Source organism: Mytilus californianus, unplaced genomic scaffold (assembly GCF_021869535.1).
Source record: "Mytilus californianus isolate M0D057914Y unplaced genomic scaffold, xbMytCali1.0.p SCAF_1, whole genome shotgun sequence".
Lineage (NCBI taxonomy): Eukaryota > Metazoa > Mollusca > Bivalvia > Mytilida > Mytilidae > Mytilus > Mytilus californianus.
This window is the reverse complement of record NW_026262581.1, coordinates 62,609,980-62,633,697: the sequence shown is the minus strand read 5'-3', so window position 1 is coordinate 62,633,697 and position 23,718 is coordinate 62,609,980. Positions and strand designations below refer to the sequence as shown.

The 23,718-nt window shown below is 32.8% G+C and overlaps 1 protein-coding gene across 2 annotated transcripts in view; it reads right to left on the bottom strand.

The window, feature by feature from the left end:
- Window positions 1–17,827, bottom strand: part of LOC127705847 (probable thiopurine S-methyltransferase) — a 30,604-nt gene extending 12,777 nt beyond the window's left edge. Inside the window, exon 1 of one of the 2 annotated variants that reach the window (XM_052210203.1) lies at window positions 17,685–17,827. The gene's annotated coding sequence lies outside the window, so the exon portion shown is untranslated. Of the gene's footprint in view, window positions 1–2,816; window positions 3,134–17,684 lie in introns of those variants that run through there. The other variant, XM_052210207.1, reaches the window with a different exon arrangement.
- Window positions 17,828–23,718: the final 5,891 nt, after the last annotated feature.

Sequence of the window (23,718 nt, the reverse complement as noted above, 5' to 3'; positions counted from 1 at the left end):
AGAGTATTTACCATAGAATAGAGTAAAACATTTATTTCCCGTGCTTGAGGGAGATATGAAGATTTGTTCACACAAGAAAAATTATATTTCACGAGGGCATCGCCCGAGGGAAATATGACTGTTCGAGGGTGAACAAATCTTCATATCTCCCTAAGCCAAGGGAAATGAATGTTTTATTCCACTGCCTATACTTTTTTTTACTTCTGAACATAAGATATTAATTTACATAATTGTTTTCTTATTCGTTTTTTTATAACTAAACACAACATACACAATGATATTCAGTATCGATTAAAAATTAATTATTTATTCATTTCTGTTTGTTTTTAGATCTGAAATAATTTTCAAATACGAAATTACTATACTATCTTTAAAAAAAAAGATTAAAACGTTTTAAAACATTAACCGCGGGTAACGTCGCACAAGGCAATCCCAACGTTCAGAGAGGAATATGATACTCAGAAGGGAATATGAAGTTTTGTTCGACGTCACGAGTGATAGTTATCGCTATCAAAATCAGTATGCAGTGGAATAAAGTGAATTGTCTCCCTCGTATTAACAAATCAAAATCTGGCATTTTGACATGAAGTATAATAATAATAGATATATTTTATGAGAACCTTTTGTAATGTTTTAAGACCCTTAACTTTCAATTAATGTATGTTTTTTGTAAACTGTTGCTTGGGTAGTCTTCCTCTAGCTTTCAAACTGTACACTTGTGAATAAATTTCTATATACTGTATACGGTCTTGCGTTTAAAGCAGCCACAGTGTCGATTTTAATGTAACGTACTGAAATTTACGGGATTATATAAACTCGAAAAGGTATTCGGAATATTCCGTTCAAACGAGAAAACCCCGAGGAAACCGCATGAACCAAAAACGGAGCGAAAGTAACTTGACTGTTTATGACCCCTCCAGTGGCCAATAGCCTTTCGGTTAATGAAGCGATCGATAGGGAGGGGAGCAGATTATAACGGCTGCATAATTTTGGTAAGAGCAAAACCGGCTGCTTCAACAGGGTAAGCGTCAAATGATATACATGTATTTCTCGTAATGCCAATCCATACGCATTAAAAATACCAATATAAGGAATAGTTACTGTTTGCAATCTTTCAGATCAATCGACTTTTCTGGTGTTGAAAAATCTAAGACCGCGAAAACATGTCGCTCGGGAGTTTAGACACAGACACATCGTATTGATCAACCATTTTCTATCACGACTATGAAACTGGTGTAATGTCGATTTCAGACGTTCCTCCTTATAACTGGATCAATGAATGCTGTTCAAAGTACTTATTCTGCTAAGATACATGTAGCTTCTTACAATCTACTATTATTTTGTGTACATTTCATACAGCCCCGTCAAGAATATACCAGATCGAGGCAAAGTAAGGTCATAATACAAAACATACAGGGATCATTTTATGCAAACTGGAAATAAATGAATCCTTATGATTCCCTCAAAATACAAGACGCAATAACTTCACAACAGTATTCAGTATAAACATTGTTTATACGCCTTTTAAGCCAAATTAAAGATTTTACCTTATAAAAATACCGCAATGAAATATAGGTGTCAAATACCGATTACAAAAAAAAGATTCTGCAAGCGGATCCGAAATGAGCACGAATGCCTATATTCATAGGTCGTTTTGGGAAAACTCCTCGCCTTTTGAGGACAATAACTCCTATAAGTAGTAGACTGATGAATTCTGTCATTTTGAAAACATTACTTTAAGATCTTATATTGCTGAACATTTTTGCTGTTTTCAATTTTCCTCTATGTGATATGGTTTCCACCAAAAACGAAAAGATCGGCAAAAATCCTTATGAAGGCCAATAATTCCAATAAGGAGTCGACAAACGATTTCGGTGATTTTTGACTAAATTGTAGATCTTGTCTTGCTGGCCATTTTTGCTATTTGAAGTTTATCTTTATCTAAACGTTTAAACGTAGAAAGTAGTAAAACTCGTCTCTTAAGAGCAATAACTCCTTTAAGGAGTCGTGTTGCGATTTTGGCCATTTAACTTATTTTTTATATCTAGTCTCGATGATGATCTTTAGTGCTGTTCAAATCTTTCTCTCGGTCTATAACAGTTTTCAAGATAGGCCTAAAAGCTAAAAACGTAGGAATAAAGTCGTAATTGTCCGTTAAAGTCAAAAACTCATATCGGGAGCCGTCTGAAAATTTTGTCAAAATATACAGTAAGTAGATTCTTACATTCTGAACATTTGTTTGCTGCCAGATTATCTCTTTCTAAACGGTTTTCCATATATAAGATACTACCTCTATGTTATTCCTATGTTCTTTTAGCCATGGTGGCCGTGTTGGTTGGTTAGCGCGATTCATCGGATATATTTTTAAATGAGTTACCCTTTGAATGACCGTGGACAAGTTTGATTGCAATTGGCCTGGTAGTTTCATAAATGATTCTTGTGAAAGTAAACGGAAGACGACGGACGCCAAGCGATGAAAATAGCTCATATTTGTCCTTTTGGCCACGTGAACTTAAAAAAGATATTTAGTAAAGAAATAAGAAAGATAGCACGCAAGATAAAAAAAAAAGGTATTAATGAAAAAAGGCATCAAAGCAAAAGAGCGTGCATTAGATCTTAGGGGCTGATTCAACAAACAAAAGTTTTCATATATGAACCCAAACAAATATTATACTGATAAGTAGTTAATTTTTAAACCATAAGCTGCATGTGTACAAACTATGTTATATTTAAATATACAAATTTTATATTATATATTGTGAATTATCACATCCATTATTTTACATTGTAATTAAAATAAATACTAAAAATCCTACCGTCTTTAAACTGCTAATATCAAAGTAATGTTATTTGTTTCGTGAATCAAATTGAACTTTTCAATCCTTTTTCTGTTATCTATATCTTCGTAAACAATAATCCAAAACCATTTGGGAATTTCATTGGTTGTTTGTCACACGTTGTGAATGTAATTAATTTAAGCGAAAACTAATGAATGTTTTGTGTAAAAATTAATCTATTATTTACTCGCACGTATTTTGGCACGTTATATCTACCGCCAGATGACTGAAAGTGATTCAGCAGTTTTTGAACAGGTTTAAGTCAAGTTGAATAATTATGTTAACTTTAATACATGTACAATGAATAGGAGAAAAATCACCGACTTCCTTTTATATTTGGATTGTCATGATATGACAGTTTTCTATTTAAATTAAATAAATCGAGCGCATCATATGCATTGGTTGAAAATAATCTGATCGAATTTTGTTGATATTTATGTTATTGATGTACGTCAAGATAGAATTTTTCAATTTATTTATAAAACGCACAATATCTTATAAATAAGACGTGTCTAATCTGCAGTCAGGATAACATATTGAATTGCATTTATCAATTATATGTGTAAAAGTAACTAATTTCAAATAAATATAAAATAGGATTTTAAACAAACTTACTAAAAAAATTATTGTATACAGTGAAACATACAACATTCGAGTATATTACATCAAACTCTCATGCGGACGTGACTGTTATTAAAAAAAAAACATTTCCACGAATGCTCTAATAGTTTGACGAGTGACATAACCTTCGCAGTCATTTTTTACTTTTGTTTACGTGTAATTAAGCTTTATTATTTCTTCTTTTGTAAGGATAACGTAGGTAAATGACAAGTACATGCGGTTAAGTCATCACCATGAAGCTACCAGTGCTGGGTTCTTATTACATAAGAGGCGTTATTATCTACAATTAACCCAATATATCACGATGCACTGAACAAAATCTTTTATATAATTTCTCGTTTAACTATAATTTTATCAATAATTTGATTTCCTTAATTTGAAGTTAATGCGACATTAATCCTTAAAATACATTCAATAAGTTAATCTTAATGTTTCTCTTTTATACAGCATAAATCGAGCAATACTATTTTTGAATCCAATTTAATTAAACACTTTAAAAGTGAGATTTAAAGTCGTGATAAAAACGTTTAAACTGGTATTAATTAATTGTCTGATTAAAGACGAAAACTGCCAGATCATAAAAGTACACATGATAAATCTCATTAGATGACTTTGCAGAATATTAAAATGTCTTTTTCTTCAACACATGGTATCGTGGGAAATCAGGTAAAATGTCTACATGGCTGAACAAGGACGACTAAACAATTTGATTATCAATACTGAATTTTCATTTACTAGATCATTTTTGGTGCTTGTAAAGCAAATAAGTAATGAATAATATATTTCAATCACCATGGGTATTGATGCCATCAACTGTTTAAGATGAGTTTATAAGAGTTCATCGAATACATCTTTGCATTTAGTGATTATTCATTTTATAATTAGGTCTTTCAACTTTTCTGTGGAAAGACCTATTGTATTTGTTCTGATTATTTTTTTTTCTTCCGCCAATTTTGTTCTTGCATGTAATTCTTGTTTCGCAATATGTCGCTTGGATATTTTTTATATTGTATTGTACAGTTTATGCGCTTTTAAATTTGACCCTGCTTAACCGAACAATATTCTTTGTAAGAATTATCTCCCCAAACACTGTTTTTTTCTTGTGTGCGCATCTCCTTCATTACCGTAAAAGAAATCGACAAATTTATTTTTCCAAATGGCTCGTTGAATCCTCAGGATGCTTCGGTCAATTTTAAAAGAGGGACGAAAGATACCAGAGGGACAGTCAAACTCATAGATCGTAAACAAACTGACAACGCCATGGCCAAAAATAAAAAGACAAACAGACAAATAATAGTACAGATGACACAACATAGAAAACTAAAGATTAAGCAACACGAACCCCACCAAAAACTGGGGGTGATCTCAGGTGCCGAAGCGATACTAAGACACCATATGAGAGTTAATTCCCCTTTTGTATTTGACATAAGTGATATGTAAATGTAACTCATAAACCGTTAGTGATAAAGACCAGGGTATCTTGATTTAAAATCCTTGGTCACCAAAAAAGAAAATGGTGTCAAGGTCAAAGGTCAAGGTCATTTTCTAAATGTTGTCTATTGCTTGTGTGTGCATCCTATCTTATACTATAAAAGCTAGATATGAAAGAACTGATGCTAAATATTTGTGTTGTTGAGACGAACAAATAGTACATTCAGTCCAAAGTGATCTGATGATATCTTGTAGGATTATTGCCCCTAACATGTAAAAATTTAAAGTTAATCGAATATAACTGAATTCTGGTACATGATAAAGCCATAGTGTCTTTTGCAAACGGTTGGGTGACACATGACCTTGAAAAATATCAACCAGAAGTGACCTTATGCGAACCGGAAGAGGCTATTTTTGCACTTATTCAAGGGAAAAATACTTAAAAACTATATGTTTTTAGAATCAGCATATAGGTAACAAGAGCGCAATTATTTGTTTACATTTTACCGGCAAGTTTTTTACCCCAAGATGGTACTCAGAATAGAATCCTATACGGCTTCTGATTGGATGATACAGGATTGGAATTACATTTAATCGAAAGCTTATCCAATTAGATTAAAAAATGCAGAAAATCATATTCACATTTTACAAAGTATAGAAAATATCTTCCATTTCTGCACGTCGGAGCCATTAAAAATATGCCTTTTTCATTAAGCGAAAAAAATAGACGATCTTTTTCAACTGCATTTTAAGTCAATTTTTGCCGCATGACCATGTATATTTTTTTGGTTGTAATGCAACACTGGCATTTATAGTAACAGGAACTGCTACCCGTTTTTCCCTCTTTTGTGTAGTCTTCGAGGGAAAAAAATACGGAACACCAGTGGTACCCTATGGAAAATGCATTACGAATAATTGCGCTCTTGTAACCTATAATAACCTTTTAATGACACCGGAAATCGCCATCTGTAAACCGAAAGTAGCTAATTATCTCTCCCTTACTTGAATGAAAAGAATATAAAAACCATATATTTTCGGAATCACTGGAAATTAAGCTATCTTATGAAACCGGAAATGACATTTTTTAACCGGAAGTAGCAAATTATCTCCCGTATTTAAGGCAAAAGTATATAGAAACCATATATTTGTGGAATCAGTGGAAAGAAAGCTATTATATTAGACTGGAAATGACATTTTCTTAACCGGAAGTAGTAAATTATCTCCCATAAGTCAAAAGTATGTAGAAACCATATTTTTTTTAATGAGTGTGAAGAAACCTATGATTGGATACCAATACATGTAGTAACTTTGAGTAAAACTGGAACTAGCTTCTTGTCAATTTTTTAGATGTGTAATGTGGAAAGACCTTCAATTGTTCTCTGAACAATTGGTTTTTAATTATCTACTACTTTTGTATTCCCTTTTTTTTTTACTCACATGCAACAACTTGGTAACGACACCACATGCAACAACTTAGTAACGACACCACATGCAAAGACGACAAGACAAACATCGAATAGAAAAACAAAGAATTATGAACAAAAACACCCCAAAGTACCGTTAATGAACGCAAGAGTTCGGAAGAATAAATAAGTCCTCCTTCACTTAAGGCACTAGTTGTATTAGTCATTGCCAATTGTTAATAATAAAGCATCATCCACTAGCAATGGTATTTGGGTATTTTTCTCTAGTCTCACCCTAAGACATTGCCAAATTTATAAACCATTAGTACATATGCTTGCATGTCTGCTGCTTTAATAGTGCATGTAAACAACAACACTTTGCTTTTGCTAGATAAGAGGTAACAATATAAGTATCCCTTCACAGATATATGTGTATGCTAGTTAATACTACCGATAATTGTAACTATTCTATGCAAAACTAACTAAGATATACATGTACCATGTACCACCACATACACTATTTTAAATACTTGTTACATAAAATTTTCATTTCAAAACTGCAGAATCATCCTGAATGTAACTTTAGTTAAATTGAGTAACCAAGAAATGTTAAAGATTCAACTTAGGTAATATTAATTTATTACAAACAGTTTATGGGAGTAGATTGTCAGTGTGAAAATTCAAATGATTATGCGCATTAAGGTAAAGTTAAGCAAGAGTTAGACTTGTGAATTTACAATGAAAATTTATCAAGAGATTGCTTTCCTCGAGTCCTTTGGATGGACCGTTATATGATTGTCGTTTGCATAACGTCCAGTGGCAAATAGTTTAAGCATGTTCAGGACGAGAACAAGTTAACAATAAAAACAATAAGTAGGTCCTGCAATAGAGAGTCAACCAGGATAAAGTAAGGGAAAATTGGAATAAACCGTTATATGTGTACAGCATATCGTATGGAAAAGATTGATATAAAAATTCACAATATTGTCGGGTTTGAACTAACGGTTTTTGCATTCTGATCACTCGGTAATTTACCAATACTTTGATTTTTTTAAACGGTCATAATGACATTAAGACAAAGATCTAGCAAATTCTAGCTGAATTTAGCTTTGTGATATATTGATGATGTTCTCTCAAACACGTTTTATCTTCATCTCTAAAATGCAATTTAAAATGCGCATCTTTTAACTGTCACATAAAATTAGTTTCTTTAACAATTTACTTTTGTATCTCTTTATAAGAAGGTGTGTCATAAAATGACTTTTTTTTAAATAACATCTTATTTTCGGACCTCCTACTCTTTAAAGGTATAATTACAATAATGTTTTTAATAGATATCTTTAGAAATAAAATATGAGACCGATGTTTATGTCATGAGGAAAAAGAACTACCAGACGGTGCGCTTTCCAAATAGTATCAATTTCTGTTAGATATTTTGTTGATAATAAGATCATACGAATGTGACATAACACAAAAAAGTCATTAACTGTGTGGGCAATATCTAAAGCAAAGTTATTAACAACTAAGAATAAAATGCTGATTCACGACACTGGAGAAAAAATATAAATTACATGCGATGTTGAGAAAAAAGAAACCCTTGTTTAAGGCAAATTGATGATTCTTGAAGGAATTGATTTGTCATTGTATCTCGTAAACTGATTTATTACAACATCTGTGACAACGGGTTGTCTGTCTTCTGTCTATTGCAATGATCTTACTTTTTGTCACTTAGGAAACACTTGTGTACACAGGAATATGTATGCACACTATTAGAAAATACCTTATAACATGTATTTTGTTGTACATAGTTGTGTTCCCTCTATAAACAATTCTTTATTAAATTCTTTTTCTTAGCTGATTGTAAAAAAAGGGGGAGGGGGGGGTGAAAAAACATCAATCGATAAATATTATCTAATTTTCTTCTGCTTCCACTTAGTTCATCCTTCAGGTATCTGAGTATTGTCGAACTGTATATTTAAACACGACTGAAAACTTAAAAGAATTTGTATTTACAAATCACAGATCATTTTTTAAACACTGCTGTCACCATTTAAATATCGAGCTGCAAAATGTCTGGCAGTTAAAGATAATTGTATTCTGCTGTGGCATATCATTTATGAAAACAAGAGAGGATCCAGGACTGTTCCTTGTTGGACAGCTAATGTTACTGCAGATGGTAATGAGTGTATGCACGGCTGTCATTCGGTATATCGAGATAAATGATCGTGAAAGAATAAATAACGGCGGTCAAGTATTGCGATTGGATCGTGAAAGATCTGGTATAGGATCGTGAAGGAAATCTTATCGAGAAAACACATGCAACGTCAGTAAATAATCGTATTTAATCAATTATAATGGACAAATATTGAAAATATAAAACTTTCTGTCAAAATCATAACTTAAAAGTACACCGTTTTGACAAAACTACAAAAGACAGATTGCTCATCGAAATTTCAGAAAATAAAAATGTAAACAAACATATTTTTTTTAAAATTTTTGATGGATTAATTACTTTTTCCTTAAAAGTATCGTTCAATATTACTAGTTTTAATAGTTCTTAAAGTTATCTTGATTTAGTTTAATCAAAAACTTTGCAAAAATGGTAATATTTGTAAAAAAATTTATATTTCGGATCGTGAAAGATCGGGTACCGCATTTTGATGATCGTGAAAGATCTGTCGCCACTTATTCGTTATTGCAAATTGGGTGAGCAACCCAAACAGATATAATTGATTAACGTGGCCATATCTGGGAAACAGCAGCCAAACCCGTGTAAACATACATCACAACTGAATTTAACGTCCAAACACAATTACAATTAAATCAAACAAAGACGCCAACAAAAGTTTTTGTAGTTGATTATACAGTCAATATAGTAAAGCATAATTACGGAGCCCATTAAGTGTCATATAAATATAAGTATTTGCATTTGCAGGAGATTTCCTCTGATGCGCACTATTTTGAAAAAACGCACGACTTTCAAACACGCGCGCACGACTTTAAAAATGGTGCGCGCGACTTTCAAACTCGCGCGCATGACTTCAAAATGGCGCGCACGACTTTCAAACTCAAGAACCAGTTTGAAAGTCGTGCGCACCCGTTTGAAAGTCGAACGCACAAGTTTTTGAAAGTTGTGCGCACCAGTTTATAAATGTCGTGCGCACGAGATTAAAAGTCTTGCGCACGAGTTTCAAGTTCGTGCGCACGAGATTAAATCTCCGGCAAACGAATTTTTTTTTATTAACATGGCACTTAAGTGGCTCCGTAAGGGGCTCCTTACATAATGACAAATACACTTTTCCGATAAAATACAAAATAAGTAAAATATAAATACAAGGGTATACAAAATGAAATCATCACTTTAAAAACCTCATGTGTCTGAATCGCATCTCTGGACCCACCCACATAAGGAACACCAAAAGCCAAAAGCCTGAAAGCTGGATGCACATATACCGAACCTCGCCAAGAGGCTTACGATCAAATGGAACATAATAGTACAAAGACAAATAAAGATAAAGCTATAAGGAATATAAAATGCTACACAGAGTCAGGACCTAGAATCTATAACTCAAGACTATCCTGTATCATTTGTTAAGCCGACAATGAATATTTATATGTTAGGTATTGTTACTTTCCAATGAACTTTTTTGTGAAAAAGGACGAGACGTTCTTTCACAAAACCCTGGCTCATTAAATTTTTGCTTAGGCACTGATAACGTTTTACACACTCTTAGTAGAAGCTGCAAGCTCCTGAAAATCATATGAGTTGAGAAATGTATACTCCATACGTTGATGAAGTTGGTAAATCGCTACTAAGGTGATGAAAATATATAATTTCAAAATTGAGATCGTCTCGTTTGTCATAGACTCTGGTATGGAAATGACCGCTGTAGTCAAATTCGGGGTATATGTCTAAAAATGAGGCCGAGGAAGCTGTATATGTGGTGTCTATGACTATTAATGGGACCCGATCAGAAAAATTGTATTGTTAATTGAAAGAACATCTTCAATACACCTGTATGTAAAATTAAATGATACATCTTCTTTTATCCAACCCTTACGAAAACAAAAATCGTACACAAATATTTCAAGGGAAAGACCACCAGACCCCCCTCTCGATTCACTCATTCGTGGATGCATTTAGCATAATATATACAAAGATATTTACTTTTTGACAATTTACACTCCTGGATGTCTTATTATCTTGGATGACAAGTTACATGTAGCATTGCCTCTTAAATGAAAACTGGTCTTAATATGGGTATATATATATATATGTATCACCAAAAAAAGAAAGCATTAATTTACGTTCTTAGTAAGTAATTACACGCTTCAATTACAAGGATATCAATTGGTACAAGAACCTACGAAGACCTACATTATAGAACTAATCCATCGGTATACTTATATCTTTTTAAATAAATCAATTGTTTCGCCACAGGAAAAAGGAAAAAGAGAAGTCCCATGAGATCTTTCATAATTCGTAAGCCCCAACTATCATTTGAGATGGTTACCAGAGATTCCGATAAACCGAGCTGTTTCATACACCTCTTTGCAACAGTCCGATCAAATTGTGGTAACTATCCTAGATTGTGTCACTATCGAATGGGTTTAACAGGGGACCTTAATTATTACATTTAAAATTTCTCTGAATTTCAAATTACATCATACTCGTTCGAAACTATTTGAAAAAGCATTTGTTGATTTGCTGGAGCCAATAAAAAAATATGATTTAAATGTGATCAATAAAATGTGTTCTGCAAGTGATTAGACTAAGCGTTGGTAAAGTTGCCCTGTGGTGACCAACTTCACTGACCGACCGGGTCAGTAATGCGCATAGCCATACAAGGTGTATTTTTCAATTAACACGCTAGCCATATAAATTAGTTATGCGAAGGCCGGTTATACGTTGTATAAATGTCAATTCTGATTAGGAAGTACGCTATAACAGTAGCAACAAGTTCAATCCGCAGGATTAACTTATGACACTCTCCAAAGAACTTTAAGTGACAAAGTAGTAGAATGTGTTTGGAGGTCACAAAGTGGGTTATTCAAAAGTATTTTCTATTTGATTAACTTCTGAATAACTTCTTTTGATACCAGAATATATCTACGGTTGTCAGGTTTGCAAGAAGATAAATTTGTATTCATCGGTCATTTTATACCTTTAAACCATGACGATATTTATAATTGTGCTATGTCATTGTTTGGGATTAACGCTTTTAACTAAGTAGGGGGTATTAATATTCAATCTCTGTAATTCCTAATCTAGCAAAAAATAATTAAATGGAGACAAATAAAATTTATAATTTTTATAGCAACTGCACAAGAAGCATTTTTTTGCACTGATCTATGTACAAAATTGAAATTGAATGACCTATTATGGTGAAATGTATACAATGATGAAATGTCCCTTGTTTGACCTCTATTGATGGTTATTTACACTACCTACTGATGTTATATTATTGACAAGGCCATATGAACGATGATAAAGCTCAATTTCACTTTGTGAGGTAAATGTAAAAATGGAAACATCATTTTTTATTCATCGTTACTCACGATTTAACACCAATGAAACTACTAGCTCATCTAAGATGATTAAAAATCCGGACCACTTATCATTTACGTACAACATTGAAATTAATATGATTATGGTAATTCTGAAGGTTTTTAGGGAAAGAAGATCGATTTAAACTGTTCACATTACCATATACAATACGATCAACAAATTTCCACCCATAAATAAAGTACCTACAGCATTAATTTACAAATACATTTTATACGTGCCAAAACTTCAGATTACTTCAAAATTAAAAGTTAAAATACAATGTATATGTGAATTCAAGAAAGATAAAAATTAATTAACCAATAAATAATCTAAAATGTTTTATACGTGTACACAAACAAAATCGAACAACAAATGTGTCAAGATATTCAGACTTGATACAGGTACAACATGTAGTTTGTAAAGCCAGTTTTTACGTGCGCAAACAAGCTCTCACGTTGCTCAACTAGATCATATATCGTAAAAGACAAATATATTGCTTTAAAAAAACCTGTACAGTGCAGGTAAGAACAGGATGACGAATAACTTGGAACAAGGAAATAAAGGACGTTAACAAATTTGAAATGCAGGGTCAAAATGTGCTCGCTACTACAGGAAGCTAGCCAAGAGTACCTGTTATCATAGAATTTAACTGAAATCATCATTATTTGTGAGAGGCCAGTGAGTATTCAAAATTGTCAAGACCATCGGAGGAAAAAAACCGTTTTAACAGAATTAGTGAGCATATTTTGGTATTAATATTGATTCACTCATAGGGTCTTTGCATCGGAAATAAACACATTAATTCTAAAACCAGTTGTTGGCATGATACTGGTTATATCTTTTCATATATTTTATGATGGTATGATACTAAACCCTTAACGGGAGGGATTGTGCTTGATTTTCATATGACGAAGACATAATCTCTCAATCGGTTTAATAAGGTCTGGAGCTGGCATATCAGTAACTGCTAGTAGTCCTTTGTTAATTTATGCATCATTGTCATTTTGCTTAGTTTCTATTATTACCTATTCTGACACCGGACTCGGACTTCTTTTAAACTGAGTTTTACTGTGCGTATTGCTGTGTGTTTGTTTATTCTACATTGGCTAGAGGTATAGGGGAAGGTTGAGATCTCACAAAACATGTTTAACCCCGCCGCATTTTTGCGCCTTTCCCAAGTCAGGAGCCTCTGGCCTTTGCTAGTCTTGTAAGTTTTTTAATTTCAGTTCATTTATATGTTTTGGGGTTTAGTATGACGTCCATTTTCACTGAACGAGTACACATTTTTGTTTAGGGGTCAGCTGAAGCCCGCCTCCGGGTGTGGGATTTTCTCGCTGTGTTGAAGACCCATTGGTTGCCTTCGGCTGTTTTCTGCTCTTCGGTCGGGTTGTTGTCTCTTTGACACATTCCCCATTTCCATTCTCAATTTTATATCACGAAAGATATAAGAACTCTCCCCGAGTTTAAATATATAATTTTTCAATGTTTTAGTTTTCTTTACGACATTACAATAAGACATTTCGCCGATAATTATTTTGTACCAGCATTTTTAAATTTACAGACAAGATACTGATAAGTACGGTAAATGTTTTTGGGGTACTCAAATTGTTGTGACTGTAACCCTGAAAAAGTTACAGTTTTATGAAAATGAAAAGTTACGCTCATAATAGTCTAAAAGTCATACAAGTTGTGAAATGTACGCCATACATATAAAGGATGCAGCAAGAGGAACATAGTCATTTAAACAAGAGGTTACAAGGAGCCTGTATAGCTCACCTGACATTTTTGCCAAAAATAAATTGATACAATGCAACAAGATCATTTGTTGAATATTTGAGATAGATAGATCTTGACAACCTGCAACTTTGCCCATGGCAAATTTTCTCTATCTTTTGTGGTTTTCAAGATATAAGACAGTTCATTCATTTTACCCTTAGTGAGCTACCATTTGATTTTTATGGGGGGCTAGGATGAAAAATTTTGTCCTGCATTTTTTTAGTTGTAATCTCTGTCCTGCCTTTTTATTTTTCACTCTGTTTGGTCCTGCCTTTTTTTTTTATTAGTTTATCCTGACTTTTTTAACATTAATTGTCATCCTGCCTTTTTTTTGCCAAGTTGTTCATCCTGCCTTTTTTTTTACTCAAAACCCCTGTCCTGCCTATTTTTTTCAAATTCCCCCCCCCCCCCCCCCCCCATAAATATCAAATGGTAGCTCCCTTATGTTCTATGTTTGTTGACTGGCTGGAGAGAGAAAAAACACAAACTTCATACCAAATACCTTAAGGATAATTCACCCAAAGTTTGGTTGAAATTGTTTTAGTAGTTTCAGAGGAGAAGATCTTTGAAAATTTTTACGACGAATATGGACGCCAAGTGATGAAAATATCTATTAAGGCCATTTCAGCTTAAAAGGTAAACTTGCTATGATTGATATTGTCTCTTCGTAAATATTTTGGTTCAACTTTTCCATTTTGTACCAATGCAGTTATAAAACTATCGTTTAGACTACACCAGTGGTTTCAAAGTAAATATGCATTTGAATTTACGGAATATTGAAATCCTTTAACGCATACACGATTAACTGATAAACGACATTAGATGACTGTAATAGCCTAATAGATCTATTCGGATTGAAAACGTTCAATTCGATGTCTTTTGATAGGAGAGTAACCAACATACCAGATTTTCTTCAACGACAGTCCAAATTTCCCGCTCTTCATCATGTTCATCTAAACTGACCTAATACAGAAAAGTGTCTCGACCTACTCTGCAGGATGTATCTTTGATTAATTGTTAAATTGCTCTCGTCACGTTAGGCAAACATCCCTTGTTGTTTGATTAAAAAAGGAGAAAGATCTGAAGACCTATGTATGGTTATAAGTGCAAACTAGCAAAGCTACCTTGCGACATCAATGAATCAATTGAACCTCTAAATAAAATGCAGTTCCTAATGGGATTGCGCAATTCCATATTTAATATTTGATCCAAATGATATTTTCATGGATTTATTTCTTATGATAGCAAAACTTTGCTCCTTACACAGTGAGACGGCGGGCGTATGAATTGTATGAACTCAACTTTAAAAATTAGATTGTGCATGTCTGATTGACAAAAAATCCTAAACAATCAGTAGTTAGAAATACAGATTTCCCTTAAAGGTCAGAAAAAGTTGAACTGAACTGACTTTCCTTTGAAGAGATGCATGAAACATGAACCAAATATAATATTGATAGAAATCACTGATGTCAACTCGACGTCTGCTGTAAATCCTAAAGTCGAATTCGATGTGACTGTTTGCATTTTATGTCACCCAATTGTTTATATCATATGTCACTCTCAATATTAAAATCATATGGCATTCCCAATATTTACATCAAATGTCATTCCCAATTTTTTTATGATAAAAAAATCCCAATATTTATATCAACCTCAATGTGAAAATCATATAATATTCCCAATATTTAAATCGTATGTCCTCCTTCAATTTTAATTTCGCATGACATTCCCAATATCTATATCTTATGTAATCCTTAAATGTTTTATGTCATTTCCAAAGACAATTTCATACGACATTCCCAATATTAACGTGTTATGTCATCCACAATGGTAATGTCATATTACATTCTCAATATTTGTATCTCACATTATCCTAAATTGCTTGTGTCATATGGCATTCCCAATATTTATATTTTGTGTAACCCCTTAATGTTTATGTTATATTCCCGATATCTATATATTCCCAATATTTATATTTTGTGTAACCCCTAAATTCCTAATATTACATCATGTCATTTCCAATCCAACAGTAGCTGGAACCCATTCATTGGAAGCTGAAGCAGACGAATCTGGTTTTGATAGATCGACGGTTATATTTGGTCAGTAAACGCGCCTGTTTGTTTGCAAGAGGTACACACATTTGATTCGGTTAAGGGCGTTAAATCCAAATCATATGATAAGAGTAAAATATGCTCTCTGCCAATGTTTTAAAGGTCCAACAGAGAACTTTTTTCGTTATGTTAGTCGTTGTCGCATTTACAAGTACCCACATCTCATTTTATGCATATGTTGTAAGGTATTTACCTATCAAATAAACTCTATTTTCTTCCGAGTTGTACTATACTTGTGCATATTCAATTCTCGGCTGATACAATTTGTCCTAGAATGATCTTGTTATATTTCACGACTAGAGTCGTACTGGTCACTCTACTTAGACTTGCTTACGAGAAAAATGACTGAGATTATCTTAAGTTCATTTATGAACTAGTTTATCTGTCTCAGCTTACTATGGAAACATTAAATTTGTCTTAGATTCCTTATTTTCATTTTCGTCCCTATGACATTATTTACGGCTTTGTCATGTTCCTGGTCGTGACAATTCCTACTGCAAATGACGCTGTCAGAAAGTGCTTTGCGATTGAGGCATGCAAAGCAGGATATCGTTTCGCTGTCGAAGCACCTGCACAGTCTCAATTCTTTCTGGTTTCCTGCTTGATTTGACGTACAATTTTAAACTGACACCTGTATATATTTCTGAACAATGTTTCATCTTCTGGGACAATTAAAATTTAATGTTTGGTACCTGCACATGACTTCTGATATAATAACATATGTTAAACTCAAATGTATTAACAAGATATATATATATAGGGGGAACTGATTTAGTGGACTAAAATTTCGTGTCCCCTTCATCTTTAGAATATCCTTTGGTATCCTTCGCCTCTCTTCATCTTTAGAAGTCACTCCATTAAAGAAAAGGCCCACCAAACACATTCTAGTATTGAAAAGGTATTGTCATTGCAAACAAGAAAACATGTAGATATATATGTTTTATGGGTTGGGATCTGAACAGATTTTGATAACAATTAACGATATAAGTGTGCGGGCATACAAAATGTATGACCTCATAACAATAGTGTCATTGGTAACTGGTTGCGGTCTTTAGTTGATAATTGTTTTTTTTCAAACATTTTTGAAACAACCCATTGCACAGTACCATGTTAGTAAATCAGCAAAGAGAATAAAATGAAAACTGAAGGAGTTGATGAGTAAGTGATATATACGCCTATTTTTTCGAATTAAAAAAAAATTATAACTGAGTTTACATGCACCTGGAAAGGCCAGTGAATCATCTTAATGAAGACTATCACCGATACATTTTTGTTTATCAAAAAGATAAATAAATTGATCAAAACGATATTCAAAGACATTCTTGTGGTCACTTAACCTGCACAACTTACATAAGATTTACAGTTGCTTCTTTGAAAACGACCTTAAACAATTACAATGCCGAAGTGCCAAAAAAAAACGATTACCACTCGCTGTTCTAATACAACATAAGCTACGATATATCTGTTTTAACAGTAAACACAATAGATAGATCTACAATCAATTTCACATATCATGGGCGGCTTAGAATTAATCATACTCAAGGGCAACTCATTTATCATATAAACTATTCTTTTGATATGTGATGTAAAAGTTTGTGCATCATCATATGTCCCAAGGGTTTAAGTATGCATATTAATGATTTAGATTATTTTGAAACGAACTGAATGTACTTTTAAATGATTGTGTGTATTTTGTGTTATTGTAAATGATTAATTACTCTTACAGAATTGGATCAATATTTATTTGAACTTACTTTAAAAAGTATGCATCATTTTTTCATATGAAAAGAAAAACAAACAAAAACAAAAGAATGCAATGCAATATTTTGAAATGAAAGAACAGCTCAGAATATGTAATCATTAAATACTTTTAATTTACTGAATTAAGTAGATTACTGCGAATGATCATTTTAATTTCTGCTGATTCACGCTTTAAACTAATAGTTTTACAACTTACCGTAATTCAACGGAGAATGACTAAGGGAAATACTTTCTTACCAACGGCCAAAGTCGAATTGTAATTCCTTCAGTTAACATATAAATATACTTTCATAGATCACGTGCAAATAATCCTAATTTCTGTGAATAAATTAGTCTTGTTACCAAGTTTGAATTTTGCATCACGCCATAATAACATAGTAAACATCAATGAATATTTTATTCTATTCGAATACAGTAGTATTTAAAAAAAAGTCGTCATGTATGATTCCCAAAAAATATATATCATTGTACAACATAGTTTTTATAACTTAATTAGTAAATATTCGTGTTTTGAAATTGTCATTAGTCTGGATAACATTTAAAAAAATAAACATTTCAATCATAAAAGGTACGATTATTTGACAAAGTGTTTTATCAGAATTTGATTATTACATTAGAATAGTGCTTAATTAATTCCCATATGTTTAACTTGCGTAGAATGTTTTGAATGGTTTTATGATGTACTTACAAATTATGGTTTCAAATCATGAGAAGATCAAAGAGTGGGCTTCTGTTAGATGAAAACCCTGGGCCATCGACCAAGTGGTAATACTAAAACATATATTTTTTATATCGTTATTTCAATGTGGGTGTGTGTGTTTTTTTTTTTTTGTCTTCTAGTTATTTTTTTTTTAAATGGATGCTCTACCACCAAAATATATTTTGTACACCATCATTTTAGTATTCAAGGTATTCTACTTTTATTACTTTTGATTATTTTGTTATCCCTTTTCCTTATTATTATCTGATCTGATGTAGTAATAAAAAAGGCAATGGGAATTCACGAAAAGAAAAGCGAATTTTCACCTAGATGGTATACTAACTAAGATTAATTTACTTTCATCGTTTTAAATAAAACAACACAAATATCAACCTATCTTATGTTTGGCTGTTTACACAGTAAACAAGTCATCATATCGATTTTTTAATCAAAACTTTCGAAAACTTTTCCTTCAAAATAATTGTAAGGAAATAAAGTGAAAAATAGCATCTATATTATCCTGATAGCTTTCATTTCAACAGTAGTCCCTGTGATTACTTGTTTGGAATGTTCATTACACTGTGCGGGAGGTATAACTATACAGACATGCTGAGTAACTCGCGCTCAGGGCATGTTGAAAGGTTTGGATACACTCATTGTGTCTCATAGACAACCTTTGAAAGGGGTAATTGAGTTTGGCCCTATCTCACTATCATATCACATGGTTTAACTTTGAACTGTTCAAAGACATGTTCATAGAATGGCACATTTTCAACACGTGATTGTCTTTATATGCATATTTTATTATCAAATAAACGCCCGTTCAGTGAGGTTATATTCCAGTTTGAGAGAAAATAAATTCAAAACATATGTAATAACTGCACGAGTTTAGGTTGCTACATTTAAGGTATAGACAGTGTATCTGGTCTGAACGATAATACCCTAAATCAGATGCCCTTTTTAGTGCTCGGTCAAGATATTGATGATTGGTGTTTGTTTAAGGTCCAGTGACAAATATTTCATGCATGTTTAGGACGACTCGGTAAAAAGAGCGAGTTCATATACATTAATGTGATTACTGAAATTAAAACTTCGCAAATATTCTGTGTCATAATAAAGAAAATGTTCTCTATACTTTTTTCATATATTTTGCCCTTGTAATAATGTATAAAAATCCCTTTTAGAGGAAGAAAGTGGTTGTTCTTACTCAAATTACGGTAAAATATGTACGAGAAAAAATAATAATCTTGAAATAGCTAAAAACATATTTTGTCGTAGTCATAATATGAATCCAATTTATAAAATTTGTATGGATTTCAACCATATCCAAGTGTAGATCATTGACGCTACTTACGACCTGAAACACCTGTTTAAATTACCAAAATTAAAACTGAAAATGTTTAAATGATACGGTTTCTAGTATTTATTTCAATACAAATGTACTTGGGACAATTTCAAAATTAAAATTGGATGATTCTTTCAATTCAAGAAAGACAAGAAAATGAAATATAAATATTTGAATTGGACTTTATGTATTTATTTTTAGTAAGTACTTATTAATTAAATACAACACGTGAAGAAATAAACATGCATCAAAGACTCAAATGACAAGGTTGAACACCTTATTTCTAAAGCCTCAAATACAAAACAATCGACTGTTATGCAGAATTAAGTATACATATTCAAATATAACAAGATTGCTACGCCATAGCAAAATGTCTACGCCCAGTATAAACAGGAATTAAATTGTATGTCACAATGAATCATTGAGGTACGATAGTTAAAACATGACAAAAGTCACATAGCTCCCATAAATGAAACAGATATTCCATAACGGTCAACCAACTCTTGATGGCGTCCGTAAAATTAACTAAGGGATGATTTCAACTTCACCACTTAGAACTCTTTGTTTAATAGCTTCCTTGTAAGCAGCAACCCTCTATCAAGGAAATCATGATAGGAAATACAAGCACTGGAATATTGTATAACTGGGAGATATATACTCTGTATGCAGGCGCTGCTACATAGAAAGAAATGGAATGTTCAAAGTTGGGAAGCTGAAATCATCTCATTTGTCCTAAAGTTTTGTTTTTAACCGACCTTTATTGTCCATATCTAGATTTGAGTCAAAATAGAAGGTAGGCTTAACTGTATCTGTCTTATCATTTATCTCAAGTTCGATTGAATAAATGCGTTCAACATAGTCACCAAATTTTTGAATTATTTAGTGAGAGAATATCATTTATATAGCAAAATTTGACGTTAAAAGATATTGCTAACTTCTTTTCTTTCTTCCTAAGAAGTTCCTGCACAAAGTCAGCCTCATACGAATAACGAAACAAATCGGCAAGAAGAGAAGCACAGCTGGTTCCTACGGGAATGCTGATTGTTTGTTGAAGAACAAATCCTCCGAGCGTAACAAATATGTTGTCAATCAAGAAATCAAGCATATTGATAATGTCAGTTTCAGAGATTTTTTTGTTTGAATCAGAGTGATTTTTTTACAAAGTACGATTTATCCCTAAGACAAGATATTTGTATCTACGATGGTCGTTCTTTGTAATGAAATAAAGCAGGACCAACTCTTTCAATTAGTCCTTTAGTTTGGAATTGGGAATACTTGGTGTAAAGTGTAGAAAAGTCAAATGTTTTAATACTATTGCAAGATGAAAGAGTCTTAGATTGTATGTACTCTAAAAGATCTTGGAATTTTTTTGTATCCACATCCGATTCACACCACCTTTAGAACAGGTAGTTTCATCATAACTATGAAGCCCGGCTTTGATTGCTGATAAAATTTATGTAAATGATTTAGAAAGAGGTTTCGTGGAGCACTTGGAATACCGAGCAATATAATATAAAAATAAGAAGATGTGGTATGATTGCAAATGAGACAACTCTCCACAAGAGACCAAATGACACAGAAACTAACAACTATAGATCACCGTACGGCCTTCAACAATGAGCTTAACCACACAGCAGTCAGCTATGAAAGACTCCTAAATGTAAAATAATTCAAACTAATTTATGCACAAAATAATGAACAAAAAACAAATATTTTACACAGCAACAAACAACAACCGCTGAATTACAGGCTCCTGACTTGGGACTGGGACATACAGAATGTGGCGGGTTTTAACTCGTTTGAAGGCGCCAATCCCCCCCTTTTCCCCCTAACCTGGGACAGTGGTGTAACAGTACAACATAAGAACAAACCAAAAAATATTAGTTGAAGAAGGCTTAACTCATCAGATGGATACAAATAGAAATACATCTAACAAAACAGAGTGGACGTGGGCGGGTACTTATACATACCCACAATAAAATGACACTAGTAAGTACAGATCTGAGAGTACTCGCAGTTACTGACAGCTAGTTTAAAGCCAATAACAACTAATAAAAAAAATCATGCATCTTAGACTAAAATATCAATCAGTACATATCCAAAGACGTCATAAACAGTCGGAGAAAAACATGACCTTGTGCAATGCCAAGATACAGGTATCGACAGATTGTAGAGCCATGGATGTGCATATGTATATAAAAATAATATTAAGTTTGATTTTAATTTACTGATATCAAATCAATATCAATACCAATAAAAATAATATTCAAAGATCTAATTACAGTGTTGAATTGGTAACCTTTTAGAATAAGTTTCCTTAAAGGATCGGTAAGTTTACCCGGATCGTTTCTAAATTTCCGGGCTCGGTAAACAACATCTCCGTAAAAATGAGGATGTGCTATCCCGTTTGAAAATAAGTTTTCCCGTTTGAAAGTTTTCTACAGGTACAACCAAACTTCAAAACCAAATCTTTATATCTATGGAAGAATTAAGTAAAGGTTTTAAGTAACTTGGAGTAACGAAATCCGTGACTTAATAATTTACCAGTAATACATAGATTACGTTCATTGAAATCCAAAACGTCACAACAGACACGGGCATAGCGAACGAGGTGTGATATATAAACACCGTAAAATGGTGCCAAAGGAACATCATCGTCCAAAAAAGGAAAATTAACAATAGGAAACGAAAAATCGTCCCTTTTGTCGTAAATTTTCCCGTAGAGTTTCCCGTGTAAAACTTAAATATTTAAATCTAGGAAATGACAGTTATTACCGTTTATATTTAATTTATTTAAAGTAAGTTCCTTTTGGTAAATTTTGGCAGTATATTTAGAAAATTCTTGATTATTTAACGAAAAAATATCATCAAGATAACGGTAAGTGTTGTTGAATTTATCAATGCAATGCAATTTAGACGGGTCTTTACTGAGTTTGGTCATAAACAATACAAGAACAAGTCTGCTATCAAAGGGGCACAATTGGTGCCCATAGGAATACCTACAACCTGTCGATAAACTTTATTGCCGAAACGTACATAAATATTATCATGAAGAAAATTAACAGCTTCGATCATCTCATCACACCTCCAGTAAGTATATCTAGCTTATTTACCTTTCTCATTAGAGAAGAAGGCTTTAAATGAGTTGCAGCAAATATATTTCCATTCAGATTTACCAAAGGACCATTTAATTAAATAGGAAAACTTTTTTTGATAAGATTATTTCTTATTCTAGAAATAGACGTTTATAACGTTGTTTGTAAGGACACTTATGTAGTTCAGGTATCCAATATAGTGAAGGAAGATCTAGTTCTTCATCTTTGGTTGAAATTCCAAAGGAACATAGAACAGACCTATGATTATACAGGATTTCCCCCTTGGTAAGTGTCGTGAGGGTATATGCTGAGTTTCCAAGTGATTTGTCAATACCTAATTCATTTATCAAGCCGTTTATGTAATGATATTTACACACAAAAACGATGTTGTTTGGGGCTTTATCTGCGGGGACAACAACATATTTGTCATGGAGGTAGGACAAGTGTTTTGCAACATTTGGGTCTTTAAAAATTGACGTAGCGTGGGTATTGATAAGCGAGACGATTTCAATTTTTAAATTTTAAATCGTTTCCTCACCTTAGCAGCAATATATCAACGTTACCTGGGTATGGAGTATACATTTCTAAACTCATACGATATTCAAGAACTTGCAGCTGCTACTTAGACGTCATCGAAGTCTGTGCAAAAAAAATAATGAGCCAGGGTTTAGTCAAAGAACGTCTCGTCTTTTATCAAAAAGTTCATCGGAAAGTACCAAGACCTAATAAATAAATATTCAGTGTCTACTTCACAAATAATACAAGATGGTCGTGAGTTATAGATTCTAAGTGCTGAATTTGCGTATCTTTATTCTCTTTACAGATTTTCCTTTATTTGTCTTCCTGTTGTTGTTTCTTTCGGTCGTATGACTTTTGACATGACTTGGTATTTATGCATCCCGCTGACGAGTTTTTTACTTTGGGCATTCCTGGTAGGTCCTGAGGTAATTCGGACTTTTCGGAAGTTTTGACAGTGTTGTTTCCATTTTGTTTACCCTTGAATTTAAATTTTACTTAATTTTTACTTTATCGAGAAAGAGTTTTGATGGGTGGTGATGTTCCTTTGGCACCATCTTACGGTGTTTATTTC